The sequence below is a fragment of the Giraffa tippelskirchi genome, chromosome 14 (genome assembly GCF_054371585.1).
Source record: "Giraffa tippelskirchi isolate mGirTip1 chromosome 14, T2T-mGirTip1v1.2.pri, whole genome shotgun sequence".
In the NCBI taxonomy this organism is placed as follows: domain Eukaryota; kingdom Metazoa; phylum Chordata; class Mammalia; order Artiodactyla; family Giraffidae; genus Giraffa; species Giraffa tippelskirchi.
Window position 1 is genome coordinate 15,330,510 of NC_137288.1, and position 12,423 is coordinate 15,342,932.

The 12,423-nt window shown below is 43.5% G+C and overlaps 1 long non-coding RNA gene across 1 annotated transcript in view; it reads left to right on the forward strand.

The window, feature by feature from the left end:
* The window catches only part of LOC145534320 (uncharacterized), a 165,611-nt gene that overhangs the window by 141,710 nt on the left and 11,478 nt on the right, over window positions 1-12,423 (forward strand). Inside the window, exon 2 of the long non-coding RNA XR_014074463.1 lies at window positions 10,844-10,954. This is a non-coding gene — a long non-coding RNA (uncharacterized LOC145534320). The remainder of the gene's footprint in view (window positions 1-10,843; window positions 10,955-12,423) is intronic.

Sequence of the window (12,423 nt, forward strand, 5' to 3'; positions counted from 1 at the left end):
CCCGTGGTCGCTCTCGGGTTGTGGCAGGAAGTCCGGCCTTCTCAGGTTGGCATCAGTATCTCGGGGGATACCTGGGGTCTCACGCAATGAGTCAAACCCCGGTCCGAGCCGAGAGAGGTGCCGGGGCTTTGCTCTCAACACCCTGCATGAGAGAAGGGCCTCATCTCGCGCTGGGCATGGAGCCACGTGGGTTTTCTCAACTTGCAGAGCTTATCCCAGTTAAGATAACAGATAGAAGACCACAGAGTCCTCATTCTCAAGTTTGAGGAAACCTTTTCCACTACACATGTGAAGAAAAGCTCCAAAGGGTCAAAGAGTGAGTGGGCACCTCCTGTGAGTCAGTAAGTGACATCAACTACCCTTAGGCTTCCTTGCTAGAACCTGACTTTGCTAAGATATACACACACATGGGAAGCACCTTGAGATGGACCAGATGTGGACTCAGAATCAGGCAGAGCAAGATGATTGGCCAGAAAAACTGAAAGAAACACTGCATATAAGTGATTTAAGCAACCACAATTGTGAAACCTCTTTCTGAGTGCACCATTTTGTCTATTCACACATAGTGGTTTTCGTCCTAATAAGCACTGTACTTGTTTCAATACTGTCTGCTTCTTTGTGGAAATTCTTTTCTACAAAGCCACTCAGCCAGGGCCTTGTCAATGACAACTGGTCTAGGGGGAGGATTCAACTCTTTCACTGTCATTGCATGACTGCATTCTCTGGCTCAGAACAGAAATCCTCATTCAGGCAATGCTGGCTAAGGCTTCCTAAGACCAGAAAAACTCAGACTCGTTTAAGACATGCTCGTGTCCTGGCAGATACAAGAGTAAGAGGGTCCTGCTACTCCAAAGCCATCCTGAAATCCAGGCCCTGAGAAGTGGAACCATGATGGCGGTGTCTGGGCCTCTGATCAGCAGGTGCAAAGGGGGAGGGCCAGTCCTGAGGGCAGAGATTCCCTTAAGTATGTGAGCCACGGGACCCTAATGGAAATTATTCCTGGGGTGGACATGGGCATAACTACCTTGTTTCTCTTTTTAACCCAAGCCCCTCTGATGAAGCTAATGAAGGGTTAGGCCCAGAAAACTGGTGGTGTCTCAAACTCTGACACAATAATGTTACAAGGAACAAGAGTATATGCTTCAGAACATTCTAAAATGAAGGTGAGAAGAGTGAAAATCAGAGAAATGAACCTGATGAGCTTTTCCTACAAAGTGCACTTTTACACTCAGCTTTCAGTTGTTTTGTTTGTTTGGGGGTTTTTTGTTTTTGTTTTTTTTTTTTGGCCATGCTGCTTGCTGTATATCAGTTTCACCACCAGGAATTGAACTCTGTTCACAACAGAGAAAGAGTCCATTCCTAACCATTATGCTACCAGGCAACACTCTCATCATTGATTTTAACTGTCCCTCTGGCCACCCACCAAAAGTGGGCTTTTAGCAGCAACTAAGACACCATTTCTCAGAGTACATCATGAAAAATGCTGGGCTGGTTGAAGCACAAGTTGGAATCAAGATTGACAGGAGAAGTAGCAATAATCTCAGATATGCAGATGACACCACCTTTATGCCAGAAAGCAAAGAAAAACTAAAGAGTCTCTTGATGAAAGTGAAAGAGGAGAGTGAAAAAATTGGCTTAAAACTCAACATTCAGAAAACTAAGATCATCACATCTGGTCAGATCACTTCATGTTAAATAGATGGGGAAACAGTGGAAACAGTGACAGGTTTTATTTTCTTGGGCTCCAAAATCACTGTAGATGGTGGCTGCAGCCATGAAATTAACAGACACTTGCTCCTTGGATGAAAAGTTATGACCAACCTAGACAGAATAGTAAAAAGCAGAGACATGACTTTGCTAACAAAGGTCCATCTAGTCAAATCTATGGTTTTTCCATAGTCATGTATGGATATGAGAGTTGGATTATAAACAAAGGTGAGTGCCGAATAATTGATGCTTTTGAACTGTGGTGTTGAAGAAGACTCCCGAGAGTCCCTTGGACTGGAAGGAGATCCAACCAGTCCTTCTTAAAGGAAATCACTACTGCATATTCATTGGAAGGACTGATGCCAAAGCTGAAACTCCAATAATTTGGCCACCTGACACAAAGAACTGACTCATTTGAAAAGACCCTGATGCTGGGAAAGTTGGGAGGATAAGGGGATGATAGAAGATGAGATGGTTGGATGGCATCACTGATGTGATGAACATAAGTTTGAGTACGCTCCAGTAGTTGGTGATGGACAGGAAAACCTGTCACGCTGCAGTCCATGGGGTCGCAAAGAGTCGGACATGACGGAGTGACTGAACTGCACTGAACTGAACTGTTTATAACAGTTTTACTTAAAATATCAAAACTTGGTGGGAAAAGAAGCAATTGCTCAACAGATGAACAATTTATGTCTGAACAATGCAGAAGTAGCTTAATAAAGGAATGAACTGCTGATACACTTTAAATTCGTGAATATCAAAACATTATGCTTAGAGATCAAAGATGACACAAACAGATGGAGAGATATAACATGTTCTTGGACAAATGAACCCATATTGTGAAAATGACTCTACTACCCAGAGCAATCTAGAGAGTTGTAAGGTAGCATTTAACAGAAGGCTTTCCATATGCTGCTTTCAGTCTTGCATAAATCCTTTGTTGCTCATTAACACCTGAACGCAGGTGCTGGAGGAACCGCACGTGGTTCCCGGAATAATAAGAATTTATGCATCTCGTTTGTATGGAAAGCAGCTTCTCCATATGGTGAAAAGCATCCATTACAACTCTCTTCCCTTCTGATATGGAAAGTAACTTTTACAATCCTCTCCCTGGAAAATGATTCTAGCCTCAAGCTTCCTGAATAACTTGTAAGATTTTTTAATCCCTGTCTCTGCTAAAAAGGGCTATCTTGTAAGAGAGTATATATATATATGCCCACAATATGTTGAATAAACGCCTTTGTTCTATCAGAACACTGGTCCCCGTGTCTTTCCTCATTTCGTTTGCTCTCCCCGCCCCCTTCAGGCTGCTTCCACGGAGTACAGGTGTCCACCATGTCTAATTACTTGTCCGGGCTTTCAAGAACTCTTAGAGAGGGTGCTCTGAGCCTACGTAGACAGTGCTAGCTCTTTGTCCTAGAGTTATATTGGCATACTGTGCAAACGAGGAAATATCAGCCTCTTTTCTTCCTTCTTTCACTTTCTTATCGGTCGACACTGTACCCCCAAGTTCTGGTCCATTAAAGGACCACAACAGAGAGTCAATGGAATCCCTGTCAAGTTACCAATGGCAGTTTTCACAGAATTAGAACAAAAATTTTCACAATTTGTATGGAAACACAAAAGTTCCCGAATAGCCAAAGTCATCTTAAGGACGAGAAATGAATCTGGAACAATCAGCTTCCGTCACCTCAGACTATATCACAAAGCTACAGTAATCAAGATAGTATGGCATTGGCACAAGAACGGAAATAAAGATCAATGGAGGCTGAAACATAGAAGAATACCTTGATGTCTTCCAAAGAAGACATCAGTTCAGTTCAGTTCCGTTGCTCAGTCGTGTCCGACTCTTTGTGACCCCATGAATTGCAGCACGCTGGGCCTCCCTGTCCACCACCGAACTCCCGGAGTTTACCCAAACCCGTGTCCATCGAGTCAGGGATGCCATCCAACCATCTCATCCTCTGTCGTCCCCTTGTCCTCCTGCCCCCAATCCTTCCCAGCATTAAGGTCTTTTCCAATGAGTCAACACTTTGCATGAGGTAGCCAAAGTATTGGAGTTTCAGCTTTAACATCAGTCCTTCCAATGAACAACCAGGACTGGTCTCCTTTAGGATGGACTGGTTGGATCTTCTTGCACTCCAAGGGACTCTCAAGAGTCTTCTCCAACGCCACAGTTCAAGAGCATCAATTCTGCGGTGCTCAGCTTTCTTCAACATCCAACTCTCACATCCATACATAACCACTGGAAAAACCATAGCCTTGACTAGGCAGACCTTTGTTGGTAAAGTAATGTCTCTGCTTTTAAATATGCTATCTAGGTTGGTCATAACCTTCCTTCCAAGGAGTAAGTGTCTTTTAATTTCATGGCTGCAGTCACCATCAGCAGAGATTTTGGAGCCCCCAAAAATAAAGTCTGACACTGTTTTCACTGTTTCCCCATCTACTTCCCATGAAGTGATGGGACCACATGCCATGATCTTAGTTTTCTGAACGTTGAGCTTTAAGCAAACTTTTTCACTCTCCTCTTTCACTTTCATCAAGAAACTCTTTAGTTCTTCTTCATTTTCTGCCATAAGGGTGGTGTCATGTGCATATCTGAGGTTATTAATATTTCTCCTGGCAATTTTGTTTCCAGCTTGTGTTTCTTCCAGCCAAGCGATTCTCATGATGTACTCTGCATATAAGTTAAATAAGCAGGGTGGCAGTATACAGCTTTGACATACTCCTTTTCCTATTTGGAACCAGTCTGTTGTTCCATGTCCAGTTCTAACTATTGCTTCCTGACCTGCATACAGGTTTCTCAAGAGGCAGGTCACGTGGTCTGGTATTCCCATCTCTTTCAGAATTTTCCACAGTTTATTGTGAACCACACAGTCAAAGGCTTTGGCATAGTCAATAAAGCAGAAATAGATGTTTTTCTGGAACTCTCTTGCTTTTTTGATGATTCAGCAGATGTTGGCAATTTGATCTCTGGTTCCTCTTCCTTTTCTAAAACCAGCTTGAGCATCTGGAAGTTCATGGTTCACGTATTGCTGAAGCCTGGCTTGGAGAATTTTGAGCATTACTTTACTAGTGTGTGAGATGAGTTCAATTGTGTGGTAGTTTGAGCATTCTTTGGCATTGCCTTTCTTTGGGATTGGAATGAAAACTGACCTTTTCCAGTCCTGTACAGATGGCCACAAACCCATGAAAAGATGCTCATCATCACTCACTATTCTGTCAGTACTAGAGAAATGCAAATCAAAACGACAAACGTGGTATTACCTCACACCAATCACAATGGGCATCAACAAAAAAATCTACAAACAATGCAGGAGAGGATGTAGAGAAAGGGAACCCTCTTGTGCTCTTGCTAGGAATGTACATTGATATAACCATTATGGAGGGCAGTATGGAGGTTCCTTAAAAATCTGAAAATAAGACTGCCATATGACACAGCAGTCCCACTACTTGGAAATACCCTGAGAAAACCATAATTTGAAAAGACACATGCATCCTACTGTTCATGGGGTCACAAGGAGTCAGACAGGACTGAGCAACTAAGCACAGCATATAGGTGTGTGCATATATATATATATATATATATATATATATATATATATACAGTACCATATTTCTAGTATATATATACTAGAAAAAAAAGAAATATATATATACTAGAAATATGGTACTGATGAATATATTTGCAGAGCAGAAACACCATAAGACATAAAAAACGAACTTGTGGACACAACAAGGGAGCGAGAGAAGGGGACAAATTGAGAGAGTAGCATTGACATATATACACTACCATGTGTAAAATGGTAGCTAATGGAAAGTTGCAAATTAGCACAGGGAGCTCAGCTTGGTGCTCTAGGATGACCTAAAGAGGAATGAAGGGTGGAGGGAGGATCAACAGGGAGGGGTATATACACATACAAATGATTCATTCATTTTACAGCAGAGACTAATGCAGCATTGTAAAATAACTATAACCCAAATAAAAATAAGGAAAAAGAAAGAACAAATGAAAATAGGAACATCCAGTACTCCCCTGCTGGTCCAGTGCTGAAGATTCCATGCTCTTGATACAAGGATCCCAGATTCCTGTACTAGTCAGGGAACTAGATTCCACATGCCACAGCTGAGAACAAGAGCAACCAAAGAAAAAACTAAATTAAAAAATACAAACATCATGGACAGCATAAGTAAACAAAATGCTATGCATATATTTCTAATGAAAGTTATAAAGAATGGGTCCATTTCCTCTTAAGGAAAAGGCTTGAACATTTAGAGAAATAAATTAAAAAATTCAAATAAATTAAGGAAATTTAAAAACAAACAAAAAGCAACCGAAAACTTACGATGCCAAACAAAAGATGTCAGACATAAAGGAAAATACGTGATCCAATCTGTATGAAATCCTAGAAAAGTAGAACTAATCTCTGGAGATCAGCAGATTGTTGGCTGCCTGGAGTTGACTGAAATGGTTGGGAAAAGGACAAGAGAATATTTCGGATAATGGATATATTCTGTATCTGTTACATATATAGGTAACCCTCAAACAACACAGGTGTGAACTGCACAGGTTCTCTTACACCTGGGTTGTTTAGATGAATACATACTATGACATGACCCATGGTTTTTGAATCCACAGATGTGAAACTGAGGTTACAGAGGGCTGACTGTAAAGTGTACACATAATATTTTTTACTGCATGGAGGGTCTTAATGTTGTTTTGATTTCAAATAACTAAATTTTCTAAAGGGAATGGTGCTCAGAGGTATAAATTGTTACTTTCATCTCCACCTGCCTACCTCCCATCTTCATGTTGGTATCTAAGAGATACCTCAACCTCAGGCAAGTCCACAGCCATAAGTTGTCACTTCCCATCTGTTTCTCCAGGGTCCTCCCCCATAGTCGTCACCACTTCTTATTTCTCAGGCCCAAACAACGGTGTCATTCTTGGCTGCTTCCTTTTCCACCAACTCCAGATATGAAGATATGCTGCTGCTGCTGCTGCTAAGTCGCTTCAGTCATGTCCAACTCTTCACGACCCCATGGACTGCAGCCTACCAGGTTCCTCCATCCATAGGAGTTTCTAGGCAAGAGTACTGGAGTGGGTTGCCATTGCCTTCTCTGACCCATATATGAGCACTTGGTTTATTACACTACTAGTACCAGTCAGCAGTGAAGTGGATTTTAAGTCAATGGTGCTTTATTAACTGCCCATGTGCTGCTGCTGCTAAGTCGCTTCAGCCATGTCCGACTCTGTGTGACCACATAGACGGCAGCCTACCAGGCTCCCCCATCCCTGGGATTCTCCAGGTAAGAATACTGGAGTGGGTTGCCATTTTCTTCTCCAATGCATGAAAGTGAAAAGTGAAAGTGAAATCACCCAGTCGTGTTCAACTCCTAGTGACTCCATGGACTGCAGCCTACCAGGCTCCTCTGTCCGTGGGATTTTCCAGGCAAGAGTACTGCAGTGGGTTGCCATTGCCTTTTATGAACTGCATATGTAGATGGAATAAAATCAATCCAAAAAAGTCATTTCCAAGTGAATAGTGGCTCTAAATGGGAAGGTAAGAAAACCTGGAAGAAGACACAGGGGGATATCTTCATGATCTCAGGTAGGTAAAAATCCAAGGACAGGAAATCGTATCTGCTTTGTTTATGCCACATCTCCAGTGTAGATGCCCAATATTAACAGAAAGAACATAAAGGAAATTTCATCACCGTTTGGAGATATCTACTCACATGCAAGTACTAGAGTCATTTTGAAGACATACACTGTTCTTAATGATCAGATTGAATGTTAGAAATGTCACTTCTTATTAATCTAACATCTAATGCAATCCTAATTAAATAACATTCAGACTGATTTTCAGGATAAACTGAGTCTAAGCTTCACACGGAATAACTGAGCAAGAATACCTCAGGAAACCTCTGAGGGGAAAAAAATCAGGTCAAGCGATGAGGTGTGATAAGGTCCACCAGGAGATGAGACAGATTTTAAAGCCATGATTATTATCATTTTGTTGAAGAATCCAGGCCACTGTGTAGTACAAGGTGCATTACTGGCTCATGAACCACCACTAAAAATACTGCCTATTCTTAAGGTTCTGACTTGTTAGGTGCCTCCCTATTCAGAGATCTGAGAAGTGTGAAGACACATGTGCCTTGTACTGGCCTTGATGCATGGATTCTCAGAGAGATGAAGAGAACAATGAAAAAGCCAGATACAGACTCCCAAATAATGCATAATTTTAGTAGAAGATTAACATAATGTTTCAGGTAGTTGGGAAATGGGAGATCTTTCCTTGACTGATAGTGAGAAAACTAGGTAGTCATCTAGGAAAAAATATTCTTGTCTCACACTTTATACACAGACACACCCACTCCCTACAACTGGACCAAAGATGCGCAACCAAAAGCCAAGAGACAAACAGTTGTGTCGAAGCCAAGGGATAACAATTATTACATCCTCAGAATAGGAAAGGCCTTTCCAAATATGCGAAGAGTCTACAAGCCACACAAACTGATCATCTGACTGCATAAAAACGAAGCCCAGTGATGAGGCCAACCCTATCCCAGAACTGAAGTGAAAACCCAAAAGGTAAGATTGGAGGTAGGTTAGCCCCTAGCCTCAACCCGTCCTGTTTTCAGAGTCCTCATTCTCCCCAGAACCCCACCCACATGGCTGGTGCTGTTCCAATTTATATGGGACCTCAGTCAGTTCCTAAAAGAAGAGGGTCACTTTACATAGAAAGCAGATTGAATGGTGTCCCCGAAAGATGTGTGCCCCAGAAACTTTGAAGGGATCTTGTCTGAGAAAAGGGTCTTTGATATCAATAGACTTGCTCCACAAAGGGCTGGTACAAACCATCGATTTGTTTAATTTTTTTCAAGGAAATTGTGTGTGAAGGGAAATAAATCAAAACTCAATAAGTCAAGACATGCCTGCACTTAGTGTAGCCTAGGAGGATTCCTCGTTGTTCCCTACACAGTGACCTCACAGAACAGGGTTATCCAGCATTGCAACTTCGAAATCTCTTGGAGCTGGCCTGTGCTCTGCCTCTTCTGATGTTCTTCAATTTATTCTGCTTTTAAGGGGCTCTTAAAGTAACAGCTCTATTGAGATAAAATTCATATTAACATGCAATTCATCAATTTAGAGCTTACAATTCAGTGGATTTTATTATATTCAAAACTAGCCATTACACTATGTAATTTCAGAAACTTTCATCACCTCAAGATGAAAACCAGGGACTTCCCTGGTGGCCCAGTGGTTGAGAGTTCACCTGGCAATGAAGGGGACTCAGGAACTGGAATCCCACATACCATGAAGCTGCTGGGTCTGTGCACCACAACTGCTGAGGCCTGCACACTCTGGAGGCCACGTGACACAACTGGAGAGTCTGTGCACCGCAGCAAGGGGTCTGGCAAAATGCAGTGAAGATCCAACATGCAGCAGCTAAGACTCGACAAAACCAAATATTTAAAATTAAAAAAAGAAACATCATACTTAAGAGTGTTAAAAATTTTAATATTTTTATGAAAGATTTTTAAATTCTAAGGTGCTCTACAATTTTCAAAACTTTCACACATGATTTCACCTAATCTCCTATATTCCCATAATAACGTTTTTTTTTCTCCCCCACCCCTATATTGTTCTCGCCACCACTATATTTTATAGATACATAAAATCGTGAACTCTGAAAAATAAATAAAACACACACACACACACACAAATTGACACAGTGTGCCATCTTAACAGGGCAGGGTGATTCTGGATTCTCCTAGTGATTAGTGAGGCTGAATATCTTTAACTTGTTGGACATTTGTGTGTCTTTGTTTTATGTGTATTTAACTTTTTTGCACATGTTCTAAACTGGTTGTTTATGTTCAGTTTTAGGAGTTCTCAATGCTTAAGGTATAAATCCCTTATAAGATGTGATTTTATCATGCTAGACTTAATGTTGGGGTTGTTCAGCATGGTCAGTGGTCACTATGGACTCAGTGCCTCCTCTGTGCTCACATCCCCTTTCCTCACAGAAACATACATGGTTCACTACAGAGAACCCTCTGAGGCACTTGTGTGTACTAGAAAGTGGCAATGGCCAAATGCGAGGAGAAGACACAGAAAAGAAAACCTGCCTCTGGGGCGCTCCACAAACTGCCAAAGATCTGAAGGCCTTGCTAACTGGGATTTTGAAAAATGCTTCTTAATATGTAAATGGAGAGAAGAGGCCCATTGGGGCTATTTTGCATCCATTGGGAAAGTAAGTTGGACCCCTGCCTCACAAAACACCATCAAAGCAATTAGACATATAGTAAGAACCAACACTTGAAGGGAAAACTTGATAAATTTTACAATTTTTGATGAGTGAATATCTTTATTTTTACTTGAGGTAGTATGGATTTTTAAAGATTTGTTAGTTTAAGGTGTACAGCAAAGTGATTCAGGGATTCAGTGTCTCAGGTGCTTTCTTGGACAAAATTTACTCCATTTGAGGGGCCCCTGGGCCATGCCCTCTACTCAGAACAGGCAATAACCCTGAAAACACAGAGCAGCATGTGGTGGTGTTCGTGGGCATTTTTTTGACTGAATCAATTATTCTAACATGACACACAAAAGAAGCCTAGATGCTAGCAGGGGATCTCCAAACATATCTTCAAACAGGAGACCTTTCTCCCTTGAATATGGGTGCGTGAAACAGGGCTTGGAAAGGGAAGAGGTGTGTCATGAATATTTTGTCTGCAGAGGACAAAGTGGTCTGTAGCGAGGATGTGCAGGCTTGTCCCAGAACACTGAGCACACGGACACAGTGACTGGACTCTCGGCACTGCTCTTGGGACATTGCACTGTCTCCACCCGTGACACAGGGTGAGCAGCTCCCACGTGTCCTGGAGAGTATGGTCACATGACCTGGACCTGTCCAGGTGTGTTCCATCCTTCCTGGCCACCGTGATTGGCACAGGACTGGGGTGGTGACCAATTGGGGCCCAGGTCCACGCCACATGCAAGAATCAAGGGGAAAAGGGGCTCTAATTCTGCCAGAAGGGGTGGGGCCAGGTGAGGTCAGGCTACAGCAGTGGGAGGAGCATGAGGTCAGCCTGGGGCAGTAGGAGACCTTCCTACTCCGGTCAGGGCAGAGCCGCCGGCCTGAGAATGAGGGCACTGCTGAGCCCAGGGACAGAGAGCCCCGGTTCCTGCTGGGGTCTGGAGCTCCACCTGAGACCTGAGGGAAGTCATCTGCCTGTGAGTCCTCTCCTGCTTTTCTGTCAGTTTGTTTGAACCCCACTGGGTTTTCTGTCCAGCGTGCTAAGTGGAGACCTTGGAAATGCAAGTGTGTGGGTTTTGGCTGGCTTCAGGGAAGAAATGCAAGATGACACTGGGAGACTCCAGTCTAATCTGAATTCAGGTGTTATCTCTTGAACGTGAAGTAAAAAGTCCCTCAGTCGTGTCTGAGTCTTTGCAACCCCATAGACTGTATGTTCCATGGAATTCTGCAGGCAAGAATACTGGAGTGGGCAGCCTTTCCCTTCGCCAGGGGATCTTCCAAACCCAGGGATTGAACCCAGGTCTTCCACATTGCAGGCAGATTCTTTACTGGCTGAAGCAGAAGGGAGGCCCAAGAATATTGGACTGGGTAGCCTGTCCCTTCTGCAGGGTATCAGGATTCTTGACCCCGGAATCAACCCAGGGTCTCCTGCATTGCAGGAAGATTCTTTACCAGCTGAGGTATCAGGGAAGCCCAATATCTCTTAAGGCAGATATTAATTTTAGGATTACCCTAATGAGTCTTCACAGGATTAAGGTAGCAACCTGCTAAGGTAGCAATCGATGTCCTGACTTTAGAGGAAAAAAACTGAGGCTCCAAGAAGGGGGTAACTCAGCTATAGCAAGGAAGTGTGTACCCAGACAAAACCCCCAGATCCTGCTGTTAGAACTCAGGGAAGTTACATGGTGGGGCTTGTCTGTGTGCCAGGGGCTAAGGCACCCAGCCCACACTGGGTACTGTGGTGACCTGACTTGGTAACTGCTGTCTGGCAGCTCTGAGACTCACAAAAGCAGTGTGCACTGAAGAGAGGAAGGGCACCTCCCTTCATCCTTCCCACCACACCCTTCGGGTACTCCCACATCCTGCCCCCTTTCTCTTGCTTTGAAAGGAAATTAAAGTAATGCTCATGTGACCACAGTGGCTGTCCACTGTTCGTGAGCTACCAACTGGAGCTGCTACAGGAGAGGCCAAGAGCCTTTGCCACAGAGTACCTCTCTTTCCTTTCACCATGGGTGCCCTCCTCCACACTTGCACACCAGAGGCCTTTTCTGAGACATGCAGGGACCCTCCCTCAGTTTGCAACAAGCTGTACCCATCGCTGTACTTTCAATGCCTCCCTTGAAACTCAGCTCATGAGCTTCTGTGCCTGCATCACAGCCCACCTGGCTGCCACGGGAGGGACAGAGCTGACTGTGAATTCAAAACTCAGATCTGATAGCTGGGAATCTGTGTATAAAAGACCTGATCGTTCACACTGTAGAGGCTGTAGTAGGCTCCAGGGATCCAGAAATAGGGCTTGGGCCAAAGTGACTCCACAGGCGTTTTGATGCCTGGGGAGGCATCTGGCTATAGAGGGGCTGGGGTGAGTTTCTTGATGTTCTGAAGGCCCACTGTGTGCAGGTTCATGGTGCATAGAGAAGAGAAGGTGGAGTCCTGCCCTGGAGGT